At 42.3% G+C, this 23,432-nt stretch overlaps 1 protein-coding gene across 1 annotated transcript in view; it reads left to right on the top strand.

The window, feature by feature from the left end:
• The window catches only part of DCTN2 (dynactin subunit 2), a 767,074-nt gene that overhangs the window by 558,118 nt on the left and 185,524 nt on the right, over nt 1-23,432 (top strand). The gene's annotated exons all lie outside the window — the stretch shown is intronic.

Consider the following 23,432-nt stretch of genomic DNA (forward strand, 5'->3'; position numbering starts at 1 on the left):
AATTTTATAGTTGGCAAGACGCTTATGTATATGTTAGTTGATGGGGTAGTTCTAACTTATTTAAGCTTTTTAGTGGTATACAGTTGTTGTTTATGAAAGGGTTATTTGCTGCAGATTAGCAGCTTTGTTGTTGTTATATTGTTCAGGATTTAATTTTTGTGATACCGAAAGGTTAGTAAGGATGGGGGCACCATAAAGAAGTGTGGAAGGAAATAATTAGTGGCAAGTGTAGTTTTAGTTATGTTGATGAGAAAGTTTTAGGCTCTATGAAGCATCCCTAGTTTTTGATGAGTTTTTCTTAGGCAGTTTTGTATATGCTGCTTGAATTTAAGATTTATCATCCACTAACATCCCTAATAATTTTCATAAACGAGCTCTGCACTGCCACAAATCTAGCCACCACAGTACAATACAGTGACGACTCCGCCCTGATGTGCTCAGCCCCATCCCTCCCAACACTCCTAGAAATTACCCGAAATTCTTTCACCGATATAGAGAATTATCTCACAGAATACAAAGTCATACTTAATCCAAACAAACGAAACAAATGCTTTTCGCAAATTACAAATCAAACAGCCAACTCCCCCCTTTTGCTATCTTCTGCTTCACTAAAACCAAAATTTAACCCATTGAACATAGCAAACTCCTTGGAGTAATAATAGATCAGCGTTTAAAAATTGACAACCATATCTAGCTCTCACTATCAAAAAGGTCCATGTGAAACTTGGCACCCTATACAGATCCGCACCATATCTTACTAACCCTCCCCAGCAAGCTGTAGCTAGAACACACTTACTCATTACCCTCCTTTATGCATCCCCCATTTTCACAAACCTAACAAAAAGTGACATAAACAAATTGGTGACTTGCTATAATAAAATACCAAACTTCGCTGCACACCTTCCACCCAGAACTCCTCACTATCTGCCCTATACATACTAAACTGGCTTCAACTGCCCAACCTACATACCTTGAACCAATTAACCATTACCTAATCCTTACTCTTTCAACCTGACAACTGCCCTGCACTCAAAAACTTAATTCTACCATACTCTAACTCCAGAACTCTGAGATCCTCTGACAGATTTCTGCTAAAAGTCACAGAGTCTACAACTTTGGAGATTCCCTCCTCTCCAATAAGATATCTAAAAAATGGAACTCAATCCCACTTCACATAAGAAATACTTTCAATAAGGCCAGATTTAAGTCACTTCGTGGAGATCACCTGGCCAACAACTGGCTGTGCTCCTGTTACATTCCAGGCTGATATTTCCCCCTATCTCCAAACCCACTATTTTCCTGCCTTTTTTCCCTTTGTACTAAACTGTGCATACCATGCACTGACTCTGCTTCTCTCACTTCAGTGACTTCTTTTCCTCTTCCTTCATTTAATTCTCATCCCAATTTTTCTTCTCCACCTTGACCTCACTCTACTCCTTGTCCTCCCCTTATTCTGCTATCTTTATTGCCTCACCTGGAATAGTATAATTATGTACTGTAGTAGAGTTTTGTCTGAAGAAGAACTATATTCACCTGCTATTTTTGTCTTCACTTTACAGTCCTGTCTGCTGTTTCTGTATTCACAATACCATCCTGCAGCTAGTTCCTGTTTCCTACAAGAAATGCCATAACTGTCTATTATCTGGTATAATCAATGTCTACCTTGTATGTAGTATTGTGTGAAATTGTATTCAGAATGTACACTGACATAATTTGTTTAATTTGATTTGGAACGTATATTACACATTATTGTATTGTTTCTGTCCCCTAGTTAACTCTGTTTTAGTATTTTTCATGTTAGTCAACATTCATCTCAGTTATATTTTTTACTGCATTGGAGCTTTTCTCCCCGGGTCTCTGGTGAAAATGGGCATCAGCCCAGACAAACACTCCCAGTAAACAGATTTAAAATAAAATAAATTTGCATGAGAAATGACTTCAGTGGTTGTATTATCTAAAGAGAGAACTTTAAATTTTGCTTTTTCATTGGATGGGGATTTGAGGAAAAAAGTACCATAGAAACCTTGAAAACATCAGTAATATCTGAGGTTGTGTCTGTGCAGTGAGATGTCCACTATATCTGCTCAGTTCATTTAAGTTTGCATCATAGTAGTCACAGTAACTCATAAATGACACCGTGAATGCACACATTCGTTGTAATATATGTACTAAAGCTCATCATTTTGCAGGTAGATGTGACATTTAATACAGAAAATTTCAGTAACTTCACCCCCTTACTTTATTATGCCTACTTTATAGTTGCTGTGCTTCAGCAAAAGAGCTCTGACTAGCAGTAGGAACCCTGCCTCTCTCTCTTTTAGGTTTACCAACCATGAGTCACCCACAAAACACTGCCATGTGGCCGTTATGGTCTTGCTTCACTTTGGATAACAAAACAGGAACAGATGCCATCTTAAGCTTTTATCCTTTAGCAGCTTGTAGGTAGATAATCTGAGTAAGTGGCTGCAACCCATTAATTAAGTGGGGAATGTGAAGGCACGCTTTTATATGAACTTCATTATTTACAACTGTGTTTTCAGGCTTGAATTCAGTATTTTTGAGTGTGTGCTTCCAGGGTTCATTTTCAAGGTTTTGTTCTTAGAATTTAGTTATTTACTGAAGTGTGCTGGGAGATTCTTTGATTCTCTTATTGTGCCCCTTTGATTGTACATTAGCAAAACTCACATGATAAAATACATTGCTGAGGATAGAAAGTTTGTCTGATTTTCAAAATCTGGTAACTTTTTAATATTATTTGTAATGACCATTATTTTCAATGGCTAACAATTCTTTTGTAGCTATGTCTATACACCAATCAGTAAATAAAATTCCTAAAAATTGTGTCCAGCAATGGAATGTTTTCTTATTCATCACCCACTGAAAATTATGTCTTTGCCCCCAAAGTTAGCAGTTCCCATGGCTCCTAGTGGGGTCTTCTCTGTTCCTAAGTAAGAGAGACATGTTCTCCTTCACATTCCTATTTCTTTCCTTCTACTCACAATGTCCAAATCTCCTCTTTGCTTTTATTGTAAGAAAATGCCTTATTTTTGGTGCCAAAAGAAAAGCCCAGGTATGTGCTATATAGGTCAGTGTAATGTCTTGTGTTTTCAGGTACTAGACCAGAGACATTATTGGCTTTTTCTGTTTCATCTTGCATGCTAACACAATGTATTTCCTGATGTTCTTCGTGTTTCACTGTTGCAGTCATTACATTTGGGTTATCTGCTTGCAGTAGCCCTCAGTCGGCCCGATTAACAAAGTCTTGGGTCTTGCATTGGTTGCTGTCCCTTCTTCCATGACGTCAGGTCGTCAGGGCTATAAAACATGCAGCCGACGCCATTGCATCAGTCTTTCTTGCCATGCGGTGCCTGAAGCAGAAGCATTTTGCAAGTGCCGGTCGTTTGACTCCTGAAATTTTAGTTTTCGAGTTTCAGAACCAAAGTCTTCAACTAAAGCCAAGTTACCACATTGGGGAAACTTTTTCTTGCTCCTTACCGATGTCAGTAAAAGTTAATAATTGCATTACTTGTGGAAAGCAAATATCTCACAAAGATTTTCATTTGTACTGTATTCCTTGCTGAGGCCTTGACCACGACGTACCTCGCTGTTGGTTTTGTGCTTTATTTAATCAGCGCACTATCCGTCGTCTGTATACTTTCACTTCTAAATATTTTGGTTCTTGGTTAAATTATCCAGAAATGTCATCTGTTAGTCATCCGACTACCGGGATTCCAAAAAACCGCAAAGATAAAGACAGAGACATGCCGCCGAGGTCCAAAGCTGCCGACAGCGCTTCTCCTAAGCCAGTCGCCAGTTCGCCGGTACTCAGTGAGGCGCTTTCACAGCCTCTGATACCCGCTACTTCTGACTCACAGACCGCTACTGAGACCCATTCGGAGTCCGGTATGCCGCAAGATGCTTCAACTGTGGAACCTGCAGATGTCTCTACGTTGGATGGGTCTGGAGCCGCTGTGCAGGCACCGGCTTCTGAGGGTGTATTCAGGCCTACGGACTTGCATCATAAACCGACGCCTCCTCCTTCATTTAGGCAAAAATCTTGAACCATGCCTAAGAAACCGATGCCCAGGCCGCATGCTCAGACCTCTATGCCTAAAAAACAAATGATAAGAATGGCTGAAGATCTTATAACTCTAATCAGGGGAAGCCAACTTCCCCCTTCTAAGAGACCTAGGACTGAAGTTGTTTATGAATCTTCTGAAAAGGATTCTGATTTTTCTGATTCTACTGATGATCTGGATTTGACCTTATCTACTTATGAGTATTTTGATGCAGAGACCTCTATTCCCTTTGCTTCTCCTCCAGAGGATTTTTCTTTTGATGAAACCTTACATACTCTAAGGGAGCATTTCCACTGGGAAAGCCAGGATTTTTTAGATTCAAAAAAGAGGCTTAGGGATTTCTTACTCCTGCCTCAGCATAGGCCTTTAGCTATACCTCCTCTACTAGCCATTGTTGATTATGCTTTTTCGAATCTAGTTTGGCCCCTGATTCTTTGCTTCCTGCTCCCAGAAAACCTGACAGATATTACAGGGTTCCTAATTCTCACAAGTTCCTTTTTAAAAATCCTATTGTGGATCCAAAGACTATTTCACAGGGACCCAAAGGCATTAAGACTTCTACTGCTAAAAATCCTACCCCCTTCTGATAGAGAATCCAGGGTGCTGGATAGATGGGGTAAGAAAGGTTACACTTTTGCAGCCTTGGCCATTAGGGCTTTAAACTGCCAGTTTCATATGTTAAAGTATCAACAATATGTTATTGGATTGATTAAACAGAAAATTATGTTGATTCCTGACTGCGTTGAAAATAAAGAATTACAGGATTTAATGCATTATGCTGAACAGGTTGGAAAACATACTTTGCAGTGTGGATTTGATTCATTAGAGGCCTCTTGCAGGGCTGCTTTTACTGGGTCTGTGCTCAGAAGGCATGCTTGGCTTAAGAAGCAATCTTTGCCTGGTCATGTTAAAGCTAAATTGTTGGATGCTCCCTTAAATCAGGACCACCTGTTTGGCAACAAGGCTGAGGAAGTTCTTAAAAAGATGGAAGATAAAGCTAAATATATGCAGACTGTTAAAGATTTCTTACAAGTCCAGCCTCCTAGATTTAGTAGGCACTGGCCCTCTAAAAATTGGTCCTTTCCAGCCCCCTCCAGTTCTTATCAAGCCAAACCCAGACAGAGCAGAAACCCCAGGTTTCACTCCCAAGGGACACACAAGACTAGGCAGTGGGGGGTTTCTGCACCCAAACCTGAGAGTAGTATGACTCCCCCCTAGGAAAACCGTCTCAATGACTTGCCTTTAAAACTTCCAAGCACTTCCCAACTGAATGCTCCTTTAGGCAGAAAGATTGGTCTGCAGGCCAAAAACTGGGAACTCATTACCCAGGACAAATAGGTTTTAAATATAGTGTCCCAAGGATACAGATTTTCATTTCCACACGTTACCAACACCAAGCGGTCCAGATCTACCCGCAAATCAGTGGGCAGAGGCCTAAAATCAGGTACTCTCTCTCTTAAACATGGGAGCTATTCAGTTGGTACCAGAAGAGGAAAAGGGACAAGGTTTCTATTCCAGACTTTTCCTGGTACCCAGAAAAGGCAATACATGGCATCCTATCCTGGACCTTTCTATTCTAAACACCTTTCTGGTGATTCCAAAATGCTGACTCTTCACAAGCTGCTTCCTATGCTAGGCAAGGATGCATGGTTGGCAATACTAGACTTAAAAGAAGCATACCTGCACATCCCTATCAGGGAGTCTTACAGAAGATACCTACGCTTCAAAGCAGGCTACATGCACTATCAGTTCTCTGTACTGCCCTTTGGCTTGTCTACTGCGCACAGGGTATTCACAAAGTGCCCAGCTCCAGTCATTGCATTTTGCAGGCAAAGAAATATTCATATATACCCATACCTGGACGATTGTCTAATTCAGGCAGAAAGCAAGGACATTTTTTTCAATCATCTGGCCTTTGTTCAGCGGGTACTGACTTGTCTGGGGTTCACCATAAACTAAAAGAAATCCCACCTGGTACCCTGTCAACAAATTATATTCGTGGGAGCAAGCTTGAATACAACTTCCCAGATGGCTTTCCTCATGCCAGAGAAATGGATACATTTGACAACTTACTTCAAACAAGTGGCCACAAAAACCCGGTTATCTGCAAGGCAAATACTGTAAGCCGTGGGGTTCGTGGCCTCCTGCATTCTTCTAATTCTGTATGCAAGGATGCATATGAGGAAACTGCAATGATATCTCAAAAGCCTATGGTGTCAACATTCACAGGATCTAGAAGCAAGGATTCCTATCATACCTTGCCTACGCCTAGAGTTCCTTTGGTGGGCAGAGGCCTACCACCAAAACGGGACTACCATTCACATTACCCCCTGCAGCACAAATCTTAACAACAGATGCATCAGACTATGCATGGGGGGCTCACCTGGTGGGAAGTGCATTCAGGGCAAATGGAACCAAAGTCAAATGCACCTGCACATAAATCAAAAGGAAATGTTAGCTGTACAGAATGCTCTGACAGCCTTCAAGGACCACATTCTTCCAGGACAACTAATGGTAAAGACGGACAACACCACTGTCATGTGGTACATAAACAAGCAGGGGGTATACATTCTTACCCCCCTCTGCAGACTAGCCATGGCATTGTGGAACACAGCCTTGAACTACCAAGTGAATCTACAAGCTCAGTTCCTGCCAGGAAAACTAAATACACTGGCAGACGGATTAAGCAGAAACCTCATGGACCCACACAAGTGGAAACTGGAACCAAGGATTTTCAACATGTTGAGAAGCAAATGAGGGAGCCCAGATATAGACCTGTTTGCCTCCCCCCAGAACCATCAACTGGACAAATTTTGCACAAGGATTCCCCACAAGCTAGCTTGGAAAGTGGATGCTCTATCCCTCAGCTGGAAAAAAATATCACTTTATGCCTTTCCTCCTCTGCCTCTGCTCTCCAAGGTACTATTAAAGATCAAACAGGACAAGCCAAGGACAGTTTTAATTGCACCAGACTGGCCTCGCCAACACTGGTACCCACTCTTGCGCAGTGTGTTATTCTTGGCTCCATGGCACCTGCCTCAGACTCCTTCCCTGTTGTCTCAGCAGGAGAACCAGATTCTGCACCCTCAGCTGCAAACCCTGAACCTAGCAGCCTGGCTAATTACCTAATCTCTCCTTTACCATACCTCAGTAAATCAGTGATGGGTATCATTTTAGAGGCAAGGAGGCCTAGTACTAGAAAATTTTATGCTGCAAAATGGAAAAGATTCTGTGCTTGGAACCAGTCTCAAGGAATGAACGCAGCAGTGCCCAATTTACCTCAGATTCTACAATACTTGACTGAGATGCTTCATAAGGGCTTGTCTTTTTTCCTCCATCAAAATTCATGCCTCAGCCATTTCAGCTCATTATAGCACAGAACCTCACATCCTCTCTCACCCACTGGTCAAGCAGTTCCTCAAAGGGTTCAAAAATTTAAGGCTACTCAGGAGAGCTCCAACTCCAGCCTGGTATCTTAACTTTGTCTTTGAGAAACTCACTCTTCCTCCTTTTGAGCCAGCTGCTACTGCAGATTTAAAATTTCTTTCCTGGAAAACAGCTTTCCTTTTGGCAATCACTCTGCAAGAGGGGTATCTGAATTACAGGCCCTTATGGCAGTGGAACCTTTCATCATCTTTCATGATGACAGGGTGTCCCTCAGAACCAATCCCTCCTTCATGCCAAAGGTGGTATCCAGGCTGGCTCTTAATCAGTCCATTCATTTGCCTACCTTCTTTCTTAACCCACAGAACAAAGGGGAACAGATACTGCACTCTTTAGATGTGCACAGACAGCTTAGCTTCTACTTAGACAGGACTAAACCTCAAAGGAAATCTGAACAACTGCTGGTGGCATTTGCATGGACAGAGGGGAAAGCTATTTCAAAACAAACCATTTCAAAATGGATAGACCACAGCATTCATTTCTGCTATAAACACCATGGAAAACCTATCCCACAGGGCATCAGACCCCATTCAACCAGGGCTGCATCTACCTCTACAGCTTTTCTCGGGGGCGTCCCTACTAGGGACATCCTAGAAGCTGCTACCTGGAGTTCTGTACATACTTTCACCAAGCATTATCATTTGCCAATTTTCTCTAAATCCATGGCTGGTTTTGCCACTGCAGTCTTGCAGGGCCTTATAGCTGGTCCTAATTTAATTTAAATTCCTCCTCCCAACCTTAGCTTTGGAAATCTCCCCAAATGTAATGACTGCAACAGTGAAACACGAAGAACATAGTACAGTACACTTACCATAAATGTAGGTGTTCGAGTGTATTCACTGTTGCAGTCCTGGTTACCCTCCCTCCAGCCCCCTTTTCTTCCTTTGGCTATACCTCTACTCTCACTTACTATGCTCTAAAAGCATTTTGGTGTATTTGATTTTTTGTTGGAGGTATATCCTTGTATTTATAGATTTAATTGCTCCCCATTAGGGGGGCACCTGAGATCTGGGGCAAGAAAAACTGATGTAATGGCTTTGGCTGCTTGCTTTATACCCCTGACTTCATGGAAGAAGGGACAGCAACCGACTCAAGACTGTTAATCAAGCCGACTGAGGGCTACTGCAAGCAGATAACCTAAATGTAATGACTGCAACAGTGAATACACTCAACATCTACATTTATGGTAAGTGTGCACAACTGTACTTTACTAGTGCCTACACTTCAACATTGTGTCTCTACAGGAACTCAGGAAAGTGCACTGTAATTTCCAAGACAGGAATAATGTTTTGTTTGTTTACTTACATTGCTAGCCATGAGTATGCAACTGTGAAGGCATTTCAGGATAGTCCTGGGGATAAAATCTTCAGCAAAGAAAAATAAAACAGTGACAAGTGTTGAAGGTAGGCATTGAGATTGACAGCTGCAGGTTGGCAGGTGATTTCTTGTGCATATTACAGAAAAATATATAATTCAGTCTGACTAATACACAGGCTGAATATGTAGATAGTTTACACTAAATATCCATTGCTGGGTTATAATATGTACTACAAATAGTAACAAGTACAATAGAACAAAAGAGACAGTCTAATGCCCAGTTGTGATGCATTCAAATGCAGTATTCACTGATAGTTTAACAATTTAACCTTTGGTACCAAAGGAAAGTGATGCTGTGGAAATTGTGCAGAATGGATGCAGAGAATTCCATTCCAGGTATGACCTTGTATTTAATTGTGTAGTAACATGAAGTTGATGTGTGCTGGAAAAGCCAATCATTGCTTACATTTAATACCTAAATTGGCATTCCTGAGAACTGTTGTGTGAATGAATTGATAATGGAAGGGAAGATTGTTTGCATTCTATCAGACTTAGAAGCTGTGTCTGTGGACATGATGGCTTTGCAGACTGAGCTGCAAGTAGGAGCAGTTTAAGACTGAGAAAGTGAAAGATCTAAGAAACTGTATAGAATCTTGTCCTAGACTGATTAGACTGTCAGTCTCCTTAGGATAAGATCCCATACATGTTGTCCATATAATGTAAGATGCTATTGAAACCATCCAGGATCAGATTGAATGTTTAGATAACAGGTCCAGGATGCCCAGCTGTCACCTAGTAGGTTGAACTGAAAACAGATAAAGAGCTGAAGTCCCACCCTTCGCTGAAGAGCAGATTGCTGACTTAGTTAAAGAAAACTAGCCCCCAAGTGGACTGAGCTTATAGAGTTGCCTGAGAAAATCTGGAAACAAGAAATCCTGGACCTCTGATAGTTAAGTGCCACAACTACCAGACAAAAGACTGGACCGTTAAGCAGACAGCTGTCCAAAAGGAATCATGTTAGTAGGTCAGAAATTAATGGCTGTGAAAGATTATACTCAGGAAATGCACCAGAGTTAATTTAAGGTTATTCCCTGTAGTGTGGATCATGAAGAGGTAAGGAACAGTAGTGCTTATGTGTTTCCAGTGTCGTTTCAAATGTCTTGGCAAGGTAAAACCTCTTTGTGTGTAAAAATCATGAAGAAGTGGTAACTTGTTACAGTACAGTTATTAAATGAATCTGGAATGGTGGAAGGCAGCTGTTACAGGAGAAAGTTTGGTATGGAAACTTGAAGCCCAGAAGGAACAGTGTAACAACTTCCATACCAGAAAAGGCAGGGGTTTGCATTGCATGTGGCTGTGAAGCTCTTGAATATTCCTGCTTTAAGTGATACAGAGGAGCACAATCTAGAGCAATGCATGGAAGTATCAGATGTGAGAAGTCAGAAGGACTTTTTTGACTGATCCGCAGTTAAGGAACAGAGTAAAGATAAAAGGAAATAAGGGGTAGACATGGCAAAATAAGTGATTATATCCCCAGAAGGGCTGAGTACATTGAGCCTTTTTTAGCATTGTGTCCAAGGGGCTGACTTTGAGTGGACTGAATGTTTGAAGTACAGTAAGAATATGAATGAAATAAAGAAGATCAGGAACCAATGACAGAACAAAGGAGCTGCCATTCCAGTAATTGAATGCAAGTAGAAGTGGGTGAAGTTGGAAGAATTTGACACCTTGCTTGTGTGCTTCACATTGTTTCATCATTTGTCTTTTTTTTTGCTGTTTCTCCATCTTCCTGAAGAATAAGGTACTTGAGCAAAAGAGGGTACAGTCAGAAGTTTTTTTTTCTCTGAAGTGTAATCCATGAGAGGTGATGATTTTGGAAGACCAGCAACAGTGGCACCAAATTTGGTATTGATGAGGTCTAGAGTAGAGCCTGTTGAATCCTTGAAACTATGGAGTGAAGTAAGAGCAGCTCCACTGAGACAGAGAGCTGGATAGGCATTTTTCCATTGTCTTGACTGACCACTGGTACTTTGTGAGGATACAAGCCCACTTCTTGATGGCAGCTGAAGGTTAATGGGGGTCATAATGGTGTGCTATTTTTGTGAGATGGCATTGGGTAAGGTGTTATGTTTGCATAGGAAAATTTTCTGTAAAAGAATGTTGAGTGCAGTCAAGGATATGGGTGCGATGCTAGTGTTAAAGAACAAATATCTTTTTTTCCGAAAGCTTTGCATTGAAACTTGTTTGTGATATGTTATGCATTCTGTCTTGGCTTTTCGACATTGTTATTGGAGTAGGTACTAGTTCTCCAAAGTCTGTGTGTTGGAAAAGGATAGAATTCTGCATTTGTTCTGTGTGATTGCAGGTCCTTAATGGAATGTTGCTTGGCTGAAGAGAGACTGGTATGTTCCTGAGTTACCCACTGCTGTAGTTCCGACACATGGCTTAGTTATTGTCTTGTTAAATCCAGAAGCTTCCTACAGGTTCTTCCAGGCATTGCTGGTGTAGTTGATATGTACCCATTAATGGGCAAGATACACCAGTGAGACGGTGGTTTCCTTCTACTGCTGTATTTTTGATTTAAGGACATATATCAGCATGATGTAGCTTATGCTGGTGGGATGACATGGCCTCATTATGGATGAATTGGATCAGTGATCTAGTAACTTCCTGTATGTGGGTAACTTGTCATGTGATAATGCACGTTATTACTGTTTGGTGTGTGGTTGTTGAACTACTAAACTCTGGTGCATTATGTGTGTGTCCTATTCTTTGTAGTTAAGTATGCTTAGTACAGCATATTATAAAAGTGTGTGAGCAGATATATGTTGCTAATGTCTGCTATCGAGCATGAGTATTCTTTTCTTTTATTTCAAGTCCTGCACTTTGTACCTTACAAGTTAGGGAAGATGTTGAGTGAGAAGAATGTGATGAGGCATAGCAGCATGCACTTGTTAATGAGAGTAAAGTATGATTAGAGAAAGGAGGGTGAGTGCGTTTAAATGCTGTTAATTTAATATGGAAATACTTTCCCTGTCCTTCATGGTATGGCATGGTAATGTTTAATTCTGGAGTAAGAAAGGAGCCAGTCTTCGGTAAGAGAGATTTTTTTATTTGATGTACCATTATAAAGGTGACTGCTGCAAGATCACTTTTATTAATCTTGAGGCTATAGTCTGGTAAAAGGCCCTCCTCTTTCAAGCTTACCACTATGCAAGGGGCTTTACTGGCCTTAGGGGTTGAATAGTGAAGGAGGTATTTTAGGGAGTTAGCAAAGAAATGATGAATGCATATGCCTGATTGGCTGTGGGAATGCTGTCCAGTAGCATTTTTTTTTTTATTTAACGGAACTCTGGGTGGTGGAGTCTGGAGAAGGGTGTTTTGAACTATAGGTTATAGATGGCATATGTCTGAAGAAAGAAGTAGACTGGATGACAAAATTATATAGGTTTGTGCAGATAAGTAGGAGGTTGCAGGTGTTGCTATGGGGTTAGAACAGACAAAGTGGGAACATAGCCACAGTTAGATAATTGCATAATTGGAGTGCTGTTCAGACACAGGGGCTTGCAGCAGAAGGCTGTGATTTGCATTGAGCATATTTAATAAAAAGGGTGGTATGCTGAGGACAGAGAAAGGGGGTTGGGGATTTACAGTAGGTTTGTGTGATGGGTTTAGGGATATGGGTTGGCCAGCTTGGGTACTGTGAGACTAAGGGTATAGGTCTACAGGTGTAGGGAAATTAGATGATGTAATGGTGTTAGATCAAATTACAAACACGTACAAATACAGAGAAAGCCGTCTAGGCAGTATTCAAATTATAGAAGTGAAGAGGATTAATCAGAGCAAAGTATGAAGAAGCTAAAACCGAATGAATCTCTTGATGAGGTCTAGAGGAGGGCTGGGTTGTATCCTTGAAACTACCGAGTGAAGTCAAAGGTAACTCCACTGAGGCAGAAAGCTGGATAGGCAGTTTTCCACTATCTTGTCTGACTACTGGTACTTTCACTCTGAGGACACAAGCTCACTTCTTGAGGGCAGGTGAAGGTTAGTAACTGTATCCATAAGGGCATGGTAAACTAGGCATGTCAACCTCTCAGGACCCTTTTTGACACACTACAAGGACAAGGAGTCTGGCCTCTTCTTAGTAGTTAAGGCTTTCTATGACAAGAAAACATCTAGACAGAAGATCTCTAATATACCATGGTAGTGTCGCTGCTGCTGGATCAACAGAAACCTGTAGTTAGAGTCCCAAATGAAAGCTAATATTATTCTTTCACCCAGTACCTAAGCAGAGGGCTTTCTCTGTTTGTGTGTGTTGTAATTTGACCTTAATCATGTTACTGGTTCTTTCCCAGCTGAAAGGATAAGGCTCTTTAGTGAAAGCTCAACACTTACCTGTGTAGCAGCTCTTGTTGGTCCACCAGCAGTGATATCAGTACAGCTTGCTGGAGGTCCTGGGTTTGAGTCCAGAATAAGAGCTGCTATTCTCATGTCAGACTAGCTGATCCAGACTTATCTTTTGCAATGCAGGTACTTGGTTGTCAGGCATTGTCTGGCTAACATTTTGATTTTGCTGCAGAGTCTATTTTTAATGTGATGGTGACTGTTGGATGTTTGATGCAGCTCATCTGTAGGGTGTTTTCTGTGTTCATAGATGTGTGTATTCCTGTCAATCTGATTGTTTGGCGTGCTTGCTGATTTTGTGCAGACTTTGGTTTGAATGTTGGCAGTATATGTCTACTTATTGTGGTGGCCTTAATAATTTTTTTTCTGGTGCAGATTGTTGACAGGTGGTTTGTGACTGTTTTGTGAGTGTTTGTGGGTGGTGCACAAAAAGTGTGTGAAAGAAAGTGGACAATGCAGAATTTGGGTCTGTGATATGTTGTCCTAAAGTGGGTCTTTATGGAGAGATGGTACCCATTGGATATGGGGTGGGTGAATGATGCAACTGAAAACTGTTAAGCATAAGCACACTAACACCACATTGCTGCAGTATGTCATACCAGTCAGTGTCACTACACTGGTTTTCTGAAACAGTTAGTCTGCTCTTAAGAAGATATGAATTAGATTAAGTAGTTTTCATGAAGTGTGGCATCACTTTGTGACTGAGTTGTGGACAAACACATTTGGTTATTGGGTACAGCTTGTGTATGTTTCTACAGTATTGTGTGTATGTGTGAGGCTGGGCATGGCATAGAAGATGTTAATTGCATTGCAGAAGGGGCATGTGTGTGGTGCTACAGATATGAGCCTGTGGATTATTGTGGCAGAAGTTGCACAGTGTGGTGTGGTATGCAAGGCATACATGTTGCCATCAGAGTAATGAACATTTGTGAGAGTGTATTGGGCAACCATGGAGCAGCAGTGGACTGACATGAGATTGTTGGGCAGATGATGGAGATAAGGTTTCAGTATATGAGGTTCCTGCTACGGGTAGTGATGTTTTGAACAAATAGTTGCTTTGGTCTACATTACCCATGCAGTACAGTTTTACAGAGAAGTGCCCATTACCTCATGGTTGTCCCATACAGTAAGTGTCTATGTGTATGGGGATGGATGAAGCACAGTTGGCCTAACCCCTTTTTGCTGTGCTGCTGGGGGAAACTTGGTTACCAGTGCAGATGGTTTGCTGCAGTGGGCTGGGGGTGTCCTTAACTTTCTTCTCCGGTAGCTTTAGTCCCCCACTTAGCCCTTGCAGGGTTTTATGGAGAGGTGGGCAAAGCCCCACTGTTCACCGATATGTACGCGGTGTGTGTGTGTGTTTGAAACTCTGATATGGATTTTAAACCTGGTGCATTAAAGAAGTGCAGAGAGAAACTGTGGTGATACCTGACTGATACCCTGGTAATAGTTAACAGGTGTCCATATAGTTGGTCAGCTGTCATGGCTGCCAGCATGCAGCCATAGTATAGGTTTGTTCTGCCCAGTAGATTCGTAGGTGTGTACTTGGCTAATGGTCCTGGAGCCTTTACAAGCCTAGCCCATAGGATTACCCTGGCATCGTGCCACCCAACCTTAGTTCCTAGTGCCTCTGTCGAGTAGAACCACTGGAATGATCCCCGGCATGAATTTTCTATTTCCCATCACCTCATCAAGATTTCTCTTGAAGAGAGCCAGTGAGTTGCTCTGCTTGACATGTATGGGAAGTCTATTCCATAGCATGGGCAGTCTCTGGGTTATGAAACTGCCCCTCCAGCATGTTCTGTTGACTGTGGTAATGAGGTTGAGGTCTCTGGTGCATGTGGTGTGGAGCGATTGGGATTTCTTTAGATGTCTCATTTCTAACCGAGCTGGGTCAGACATGGCGTTGTAAGTCAAGCAGAGATTGCCTCTAGTAGGCGATATGAGACAGAGAATAGTTGGAGTTTTTTGCGTCTGTCCATATAGGACAAGTGTTTAAGGCCTAGTATCCTCTTTGTGAGGTACTTTTGTGGCCTCTCCAGTTGTTGCAGGTGTCTAGTGAGGTACATGCCAAATTGGGCATTGCACTTGATGATTGGCCTAATGAGGGAAGAGTAGAGGGAGACAATGACCTCTTTCTTCCTAGATGCAAAACCCTTAGTAATAAGATGTGCCACATAGAAGGACTTTCTGACCACAGTGTCAACGTGGTGGTCGAGAGGTTGCTGTCAACCTGTGTTCCCAGATCTCTTATAACACCTTCTGTGTTCAGTGGACTACCATCAATGTGGTAATTCAAGGGAGCTGGGTTTTTCCCAAAGGGGATGAAGACACTTTTTTTGGCATTGAGTTTAAGGCCATGGTTCTGACACCAGTCGTTGGTCTCATTGAGGCCTTTCTGTAGGATGTCAATATCACTTGGGGAGTTAATAATAGCTCCCAACTTGCAATCGTCTGTGAACTTTGTCAGCCAGAGTCCCTTCATGTTGGCCTGGACTTCAGAGAAGTAGATACCAAACAGGAGAGGCCCCAGGACTGAACCCTGTGGGACTCCACTTGTGATTGTTTGGCAGTCTGACTTGGAGTCAGCTACTTTCACACTGTGGGTTCTATCTGTGCGCAAGTTTGCAACCCACCTAGTGATATAGGGGTTGATGCCTAGGTTAGTACATTTTTCTATGATTCTTGAGTGGGGAATGGTATCAAAGGCTTTGGCCAGATCAAGGTAAGCTGTATAACCCACCTTACCTTCATCCACATCACTTGTGACTGACTCTAAGAAGTCGACCAAGTTGAGCAGGCATGATCTACGTGTCAAAAAACCAAACTGTGCAGGATCCAGAGTTTGGAGATTCCCTACATCCTTCTTTATTAGGCCCATGATAATGCGTCCCATAGCTTTGCATATCAGACTCGTCAGGCTAATGGGGCGATAGTTCCCGGGGTCCGTAGTCGCTCCTCCTTTGTGGAGAGGGGATGACTGTAGCAGTGCACCATTCGGTAGGGACAAAGCCTGAGGTGTGGCTGTGATTGAACAGAGCACACAGGTGAGGTGCCAGTTCACTTTGCAATTCATGTAGAACACAACCAGGGATACTGTCAGGTCCCATAGAAGATGTATTCTTGGCCTTGGACCGTGCTGTTTTAACCTGTGCAGCAGTAATAATGGGTGCCTCTCAATCTACTGGTATTGTGATTGGTCTTTTGGGGGGGAGGGGGTAAAGTTAGCACTGAATCTGTCTGCCTGCCAGTATATTTGCAATACCCGTTTGCTCGGTATAGGAGGTACCATTGTGCAGTAGCTCAGAGTAAATCGGGGTATTGCCATGGAGATTCTTTACATAACTATAGAAGGCCTTGTGGTTGTCTTTACTGTCTGCTGCGATTCTGTTTTCATAGCTAGCATTAGAGGATTTGATGAGGAATCTCAACCTTTTGTTGAGACTGATAAGGGAGTTTTTCCAGTCTTGGGACTTCACCTTATTCCGCATCAGTTTTCTCCTTCTGTTGCAGAGTTTGTTTGTGGCAGGGGGCCACCAGATTGGCTTCCTTTTTTGAGGAGAGCGTCTTAGTTCTATTTGGTATGGCGAGATCCATGCATTTGTGTATGTGTTTGCACAGTGCAGTGGTTTATGATTTGGCAGTCATGCAACTATTCTCCATTTGCATGGGTGCCGTGACCTTGGCCACCTCTGTTTTTAGGAGCCCAAAGTTAGCTTTGGAGAAGTTTTTTCATGGTGGTTACCTTTGTTGGGGGGAGGGATTGGGTCTAACCCGGGAGGAGTTAACTATTGGTGTAGAGAAATGGTCGCCCATGTTAGTAATGACCAGGTCAAGGATGTTGCTACCTCTAGTGGGGGTAAGAGCGACCTGGTCCAGGGCATTGGAATTAATGAATTCCAGAAAGCGTTGGGCAAGTATATTGGTACATGAATAGTTTTCCCAGTTAATGAAGGGGTAGTTGAAGTCGCCCAGTATGAGAGTGTTAGGTTGGACCCAAATATTCCCCAGGGTGCTTAGGGATGTGGAGTGTGAATCTTGGGACATGGTTGGGGACCTGTAGCAGTCTACGACCTGAATTGCTGTCTTATCTAATGTTAGCTGCACCTGAAGTATCTCAGATGAGTTATGTTGGGCTACCAGTCTGGAGGTGTGCGCATCCTTTATGAATATGGAAACACCACCGCCTTTGGAGCTTCAGTCCAAGTTCTGGGGCCAAAAGGTGTGGAATGAGTTGTAGCCTGATAGTGCAGGGGTGCTTTCTGCTGCCTTGAACCAGGTCTCTGTTACAGCACAAATGTCGATTACACTATTACAATGCGGAGAGGTGGACAGTTCTCTGTGATTCCCTAGTACACTTCATACACGTGTATAGTGCAGATGGTGTAAGAATGGCAAGTAACAAAAAGGTATACTGTGACAAGTGTGTAAGAGTGGATGCTGATTGTAAACAACAGAATTTGGTTTTAACTGATCTGAATGGGATACATTTGGAAAATGAATTTTTTTTTTTTTTTTTTTTTTTAAGTCACAGAAATTGTGGTTTGAGTTTCCTATGGATAATAGGCAGTGCTATAATTGTTGATATAAGACAAGTAATGCTTTATTTGCTTGCTAAAACTTTTCTGAGATAATGCTATGGCTGAGTTTAAAGGGTTAGGACAGTCTATATTAGGCAGCACATTTCACATGAAAAATATCTTTTAGGATCGTAAAATATACAAGGCAGTTTGATCAGAGACCTCACTCTTTACTAACACCCACCCTCAGGCTGTACCATATTTTGCAAGGAGAGCAGCACCTGTAAGTCCAGTGGCAAACTTAAGGGTACCTATCCAGCTTGCATAGCTGTTTGAAGGATGACAACAAATCACATTTCTTGCCAAGCAGGGTAGTGTTCCAAGAGTAAGGGGAGGTACTAGGTGATGAGCCTATCTCTTCACCTGTTTTATTTTTGTTTGTTTGTTTTTTGTTTTTGTTCTGTTTTATTTGGTGAAGATTGCGATCTCTGGCTCTGGTGTTGGCTCCACAGTTTGATTTGTTGAGGAAAGAGATGGAGAAGAACTGTATCCCTAAGGGCATGGTAAGTTAGGTACGTGTCACCTCCTCAGGAGCCTGTATGACACTGAATACAAGGATATCTAGTCTATCCCGGTAGGCAAGATTTCTGAGACCAGAGATCCTCTTTGTTAGGAATGTTTGTGTTTCATTTTTTTCAGTGTGTCTGAATAGATGTGTATAGAAATGGTGCATTATATTCTATAATAAGACTGTCTAGGGCAGAATATAGGGGAACCTTTCTGGTTCTAGAAGAAATGCCTTTGGCAGTTAGTTACAAAATGTAGGATTTCCTAGCTACAGTCACAGAGTGGTTGCCAAAAGAGAAGAATTTATCAACCCAGGTGCTCACATCTCTGATAATTGATTCATATGGTAATGAAGTAGGATATAGAGCTTTTCTGCTTTCCAAAGGGAGTAATTCTGCATTTCTTAGCATTTAGTTTTGTCTTTTTTTTTTTCAAAATGCCAGGAATTGATTTTAGTTGGTTCTTTTTGGAGAGTATAACCAACTTGCAGACCTTATCAGACTTTGGTAAACAGAGATCACTATTATCAGTTTGACGATGCAAACCATGTCAAACTTTGACCTCCAAAGTCAACTCCAGCAGTCATTTTCAGAGCTTTACATTTAGGGAGAATCAATCTTCTGATCAGACACAAAAAAAAAAAAAATGACTATGCTCTTCGCCCCCTCCCCATAAACTCTCCCTTATATGTCATTAGCATTTAAAACAGCATCCTTCCCCACGTCTCAGAATATGGATGTCAAGATCCTGCCCCTCTTCTTTTCAACCCACACTGATAAAGCATTAAAAGGCACTCTCCTAGCTTGCTATAAAATTTAATATCTGGTCTCTACCACAAACCCGCATAGCCCTTGCCCAAAAACATTGTCTTCCCCAGCTTGTAACATGGGCCCCTTTGCTTGTTTTTCATTCTGCCTGTAATATTCAGACTACATATCACAGAGAACAAAAAAGGCAGATTTGTACTGCTTGTTGATGCCTAGTCCCACCACTGTAACCTGCTAAAGATCCTTACGTGACTCACTGTAACAGAAAATCAACTTATCTTCTGAGGCTGTTCTATATAAAGTTTTGAAAGAAGGGTACTGCCCACCCATGAAAAGAAAATGTCGTCTTGGGGAACAGATCCACTCAGCCAAGAAGACTTTATCTTCGTAAGGTAGACCAATTTTTAGAACAGTCACTGGAGAATGTGTTTACTCTCTACTTGACCCAGCTCTGTGAAGCAAACTACCAGCTGAAATAAAGTGCCAATATTCACTTCAAAAGTTAAAGATAAATTTAACAGAGTACCTCCACAGGGAGGTAACATGTACCAGCTTTAAGGGTAATGGATAATGACAGTCAGCTTTAACTCATAAATGTCTTGCTGTTGGGTATCCATCCACACCTACCTTTCCTATTGTTCTTACCTTTGAAATGCTGCACATATACCTTTGTGGTATATATTAAATATTAATATTGAAAATCTTTATATATTGAGATCGTAGTCTAAGCTCTAATAGCCTTATGTATAAAGTTCCAACAGTTATTTTCCTTCTTTAACAATGTATTATAATATCCACTTCAGTGTTTATTCATCCTACTTAGTCCGCATGTATGCTGTTCTTGTATGTGTTTGATTGTACTTTCTTAAATTAATATATGTAGTCTTATCTCTGTGCTTGGCTCACAGCTAAAAAGAGTATTTTGGATCAGCTTAAGTGTTTATAAAATAATGAATAAATAAGTAAAACAGAAGGGGGCCCAGTACAGATCCTTAGGGGATATAACTGGCTACCTTCTCTCTCTCTTTCTGAGGAGATGCAACCCTCTTGGACAATGTGTATTCTAACTTTAAGCCAGTTGCCCTGTCCATCTTACCACACAGGAATTTATGTTTAAGGCCATCAACTTGTAAACAATTTCAGCATGTGGTATATCAGATGCTTTGTCCATGTCAAGGTAAGCAATATACCTGGACTCACTTGAGGAGTCCCTCATGGAGGATACTGACCTCAAGGAAGGGGAAGGGTTCCCCCAAATCCCACTGCAATAATGTCTCATTTGGCAATCTTTTGGAGCTTCTTTGCCAGAATGGGAGTTGATGTGCTGTAATTCCTTCTCCAGAGAAGTCAGTATTTTTGGAGGCCTTTGGATGCCCACATTCATGTCCTGGGAGGTTCCCCCTCTGGACACACCTATCGACCTGGTGTCTCAGAGGGCATGGAAGGAACCGGATATAGTGGAACTATTTCTCAAAAAGCACCACAAAAATCCTCACCCCACCTAAGAATTCGTTACCCTGGAGTAAGGGCCTGGCTGTGGATGCAGTCATGGTGGTGGCAGCCACTAAGAAGGACATTTTGGAGAAGAGCTTTTCAGTTCATCCCCCAAATAAGGAGTCTTAGGCTTTGGACTGTTTAGGGAAGTGCTGTTAAATCACAGCCATGTTCACGCGAAGGGCACTAAACTGTCTCACTCACTTGACCAGACTTCAAGAGACACTGTCTGAACTGTCCAGGCTTACTAAGACACAGCAGACTCTAGAGTTTCAGAAAACTCTGAAGACTCAGTTGTCCACCTTAGAATTCATTGCTAATGTTTCCTTGAGGCTGCCTTCAAAAACGGTTGATGGAACATCTTGAGCCACTGGCACTGACATTGCCATGCATCTCTATCCTTTGATAAGGCTGTATAATTTTGTGGAGTACTTCATGGCATCCTTTATTAAAACCCCATTTGAAGGCTCCCTACTGTTTAGGATGAAAGTTAAACACTTTGACCAGGAGCAAGCAAGATTGAAAGACTAAGATCTGACTACATTTTACTACCACTCAGCAGTCCTTCTTATGTAACCAGAAAGGGGGAAAAAGTATTTTCTTCAGGAAATCAGAACATTTTTCTCAAGATGCTGCGTCTGTGGGTTCCTCCCGTAGTGGTGGGAGTTACCATAATGGACACTGCCAATATAGCAGGGTAGTCAGTAGATCCATGGCTTCCATGGAGCTTTCTCCAGGAAGCCCTTCCAGTGATCCTGAAGGGGTTGTCCAACTGTCCTGCCCTGGAGAGAGAAAGGGGTAGTTTGGCTTTACACCAAGAAGCTTGGGAGGCAATCATTTTCAATTCATGGTTGTTAAGAGTCCTATCCAGAAACAATTCAGTTGCATTTCTAGAGGTTCCAAACTTAAATGCCACACATCTCTTGGACGTCCCACCCTATCAGAGACTGAAGGCAGCCATTGAGATTCAAATGCTGCTGGCAAATCAGGTCATCCAAGTGGCCCTACCAGAGCAACAAGGATTTGAGGTCTTCTCAAAGTTATTTTTTGTCCCAAAGAAGAACAATGACCCGAGGCCAGTTTTGGATTTGAGCTAACTCAATTTTTTTGTAAAACCGGTCGAGTTCTGGGTGGTCACAGTGAAGTCAATGTTACCTCTGTTGAGGAGGGACAGATGGATGTGCTCCATCAACCTCAAGGATGTCTAGCATCATATAAAGACAGAGGTGGTCAAGATGGTTTCTGTGCTTCTGGCTGTGAGTTGATCATCACCAATTCAGAGCACTGCTATTTGGTCTCACCACTCCCCTACCCCCAGATGTTCACCAAGTTCATGACAGCAGTGCCAGCTTAACGCAGGCTGCAGGGGTTTCATGTCTTCCATTTCTGGATGATTGGCTTCTCACAGCCCCACCAAGAGCATCCTTAGAGCCAGAGACGCCTTACTCCAGCTATTCAATTCCTTGGTGATCACATTCAGCTACTAGAAATAGCGTCTACCCTGTCCTAATACTAGAATTTGAGTTGTCACTTGGATACCTTCTGTCAGACTGCAAAACTTCCAACGTCCAAGTATCAAGTGTTTGGTCTCAGGCAGCTCCTTTACTTTCTTACAAAAAGCCTCCAGCTTCTCTTCTGAAACTGTTAGGGCATGTGGTGGCCTCCATTGTTATGGTTCCCTGAGTGAGGTACCACTTAAGGGCTATGCAGTGGACTCTGGCAGTGCAGTGGTCCTACTTGATGCATCCAATGGAGTTTCCCATAAATCTGATGAATATATGTTGAGATCAGGTAAGGTGGTGGCTTGAGTCTCTCTCGGTGTCCAGCAGAGGTCTGTCATCCTCTAGGCACAGTCACAATGGGCACCTCTTTACTTGGGTGGGGAGGGCATTTCAAATGAAGGACAGTTCAAGGGACCTGGTCCTCTTCCAAGGCCAATCTTCACATCAATGTCTTGGAGAGGAAGAACGTCCTCCTTGCATTGCAGGCTTTACAGGACATTCTCCCCAAGAGCGTGATCTCAGTCTAGACAGGCAAGTTGTCGATCATCTGATATCTAAACAAATAACAGGGAACCTGGTCATACCCCCTTTGTCAAGAGGCCATGAGGGTCTTGCAGTGGGCAATTTCATCTCATCAGTTTCTGAATGCAGCACATGCCCTAGGGAAGTCCAGCGTTTTGGTCGACAGTTTAAGCAGGAACATTCTCCTTCCTCATGAGTGGTCCCTGAATCCGAGAGTTGCTGCTTGGATTTTTTGGCGCTAGGGCACCCCCCTGTTTTTGACCTGTTTGCATCAAGTACAGTGGCTATTACACTGTAGTCCCACCACAGGAGCAGTCACTCAGGAACTTTCTTCTGTATGCTTGGCCCCCAGGTCTCTTGTACACATATCTAATTTCTTCAGAAGGAAGTTCACTGCAGAGTGACTGTGATCCTCCTCATCCCCTTTTGACCTTATTAGGTTTGTTTCCTCTTTCTATGGCCTATTCTGAGGTACCCTTCTTGGGTGTTGGATCCCCTTTAAGATCTCCTCTTTCATGCAGTGGGCCTAGACATGCCTGACCCCTAGACTCTCAAGTTAACCACATGGTTTCTGCAATTCCCCAGACGGTCAGAAATCCCAAACTTTCAGGCAGCGTGGTGAATATTTTGTCCTCCTCCCAGATGTTGTCTACACAGAAGGTGCACAACAGCAAATGGAAGCATTTCGATATTTGAGCTAACTCTGGATTTTGATACTTACTCAGCCCCTTTTTAGATGGTTCTGAGCTTTCTTGTGGACTTGTTTAACTCTGAGTTCAGTTATTCCATGATTAAAGTGCAATTGGCACCTCTTTCCAA

This window comes from Protopterus annectens, chromosome 9.part0 (assembly GCF_019279795.1).
Source record: "Protopterus annectens isolate FY-2018-M chromosome 9.part0, PAN1.0, whole genome shotgun sequence".
Taxonomy (NCBI): Eukaryota; Metazoa; Chordata; order Ceratodontiformes; family Protopteridae; genus Protopterus; species Protopterus annectens.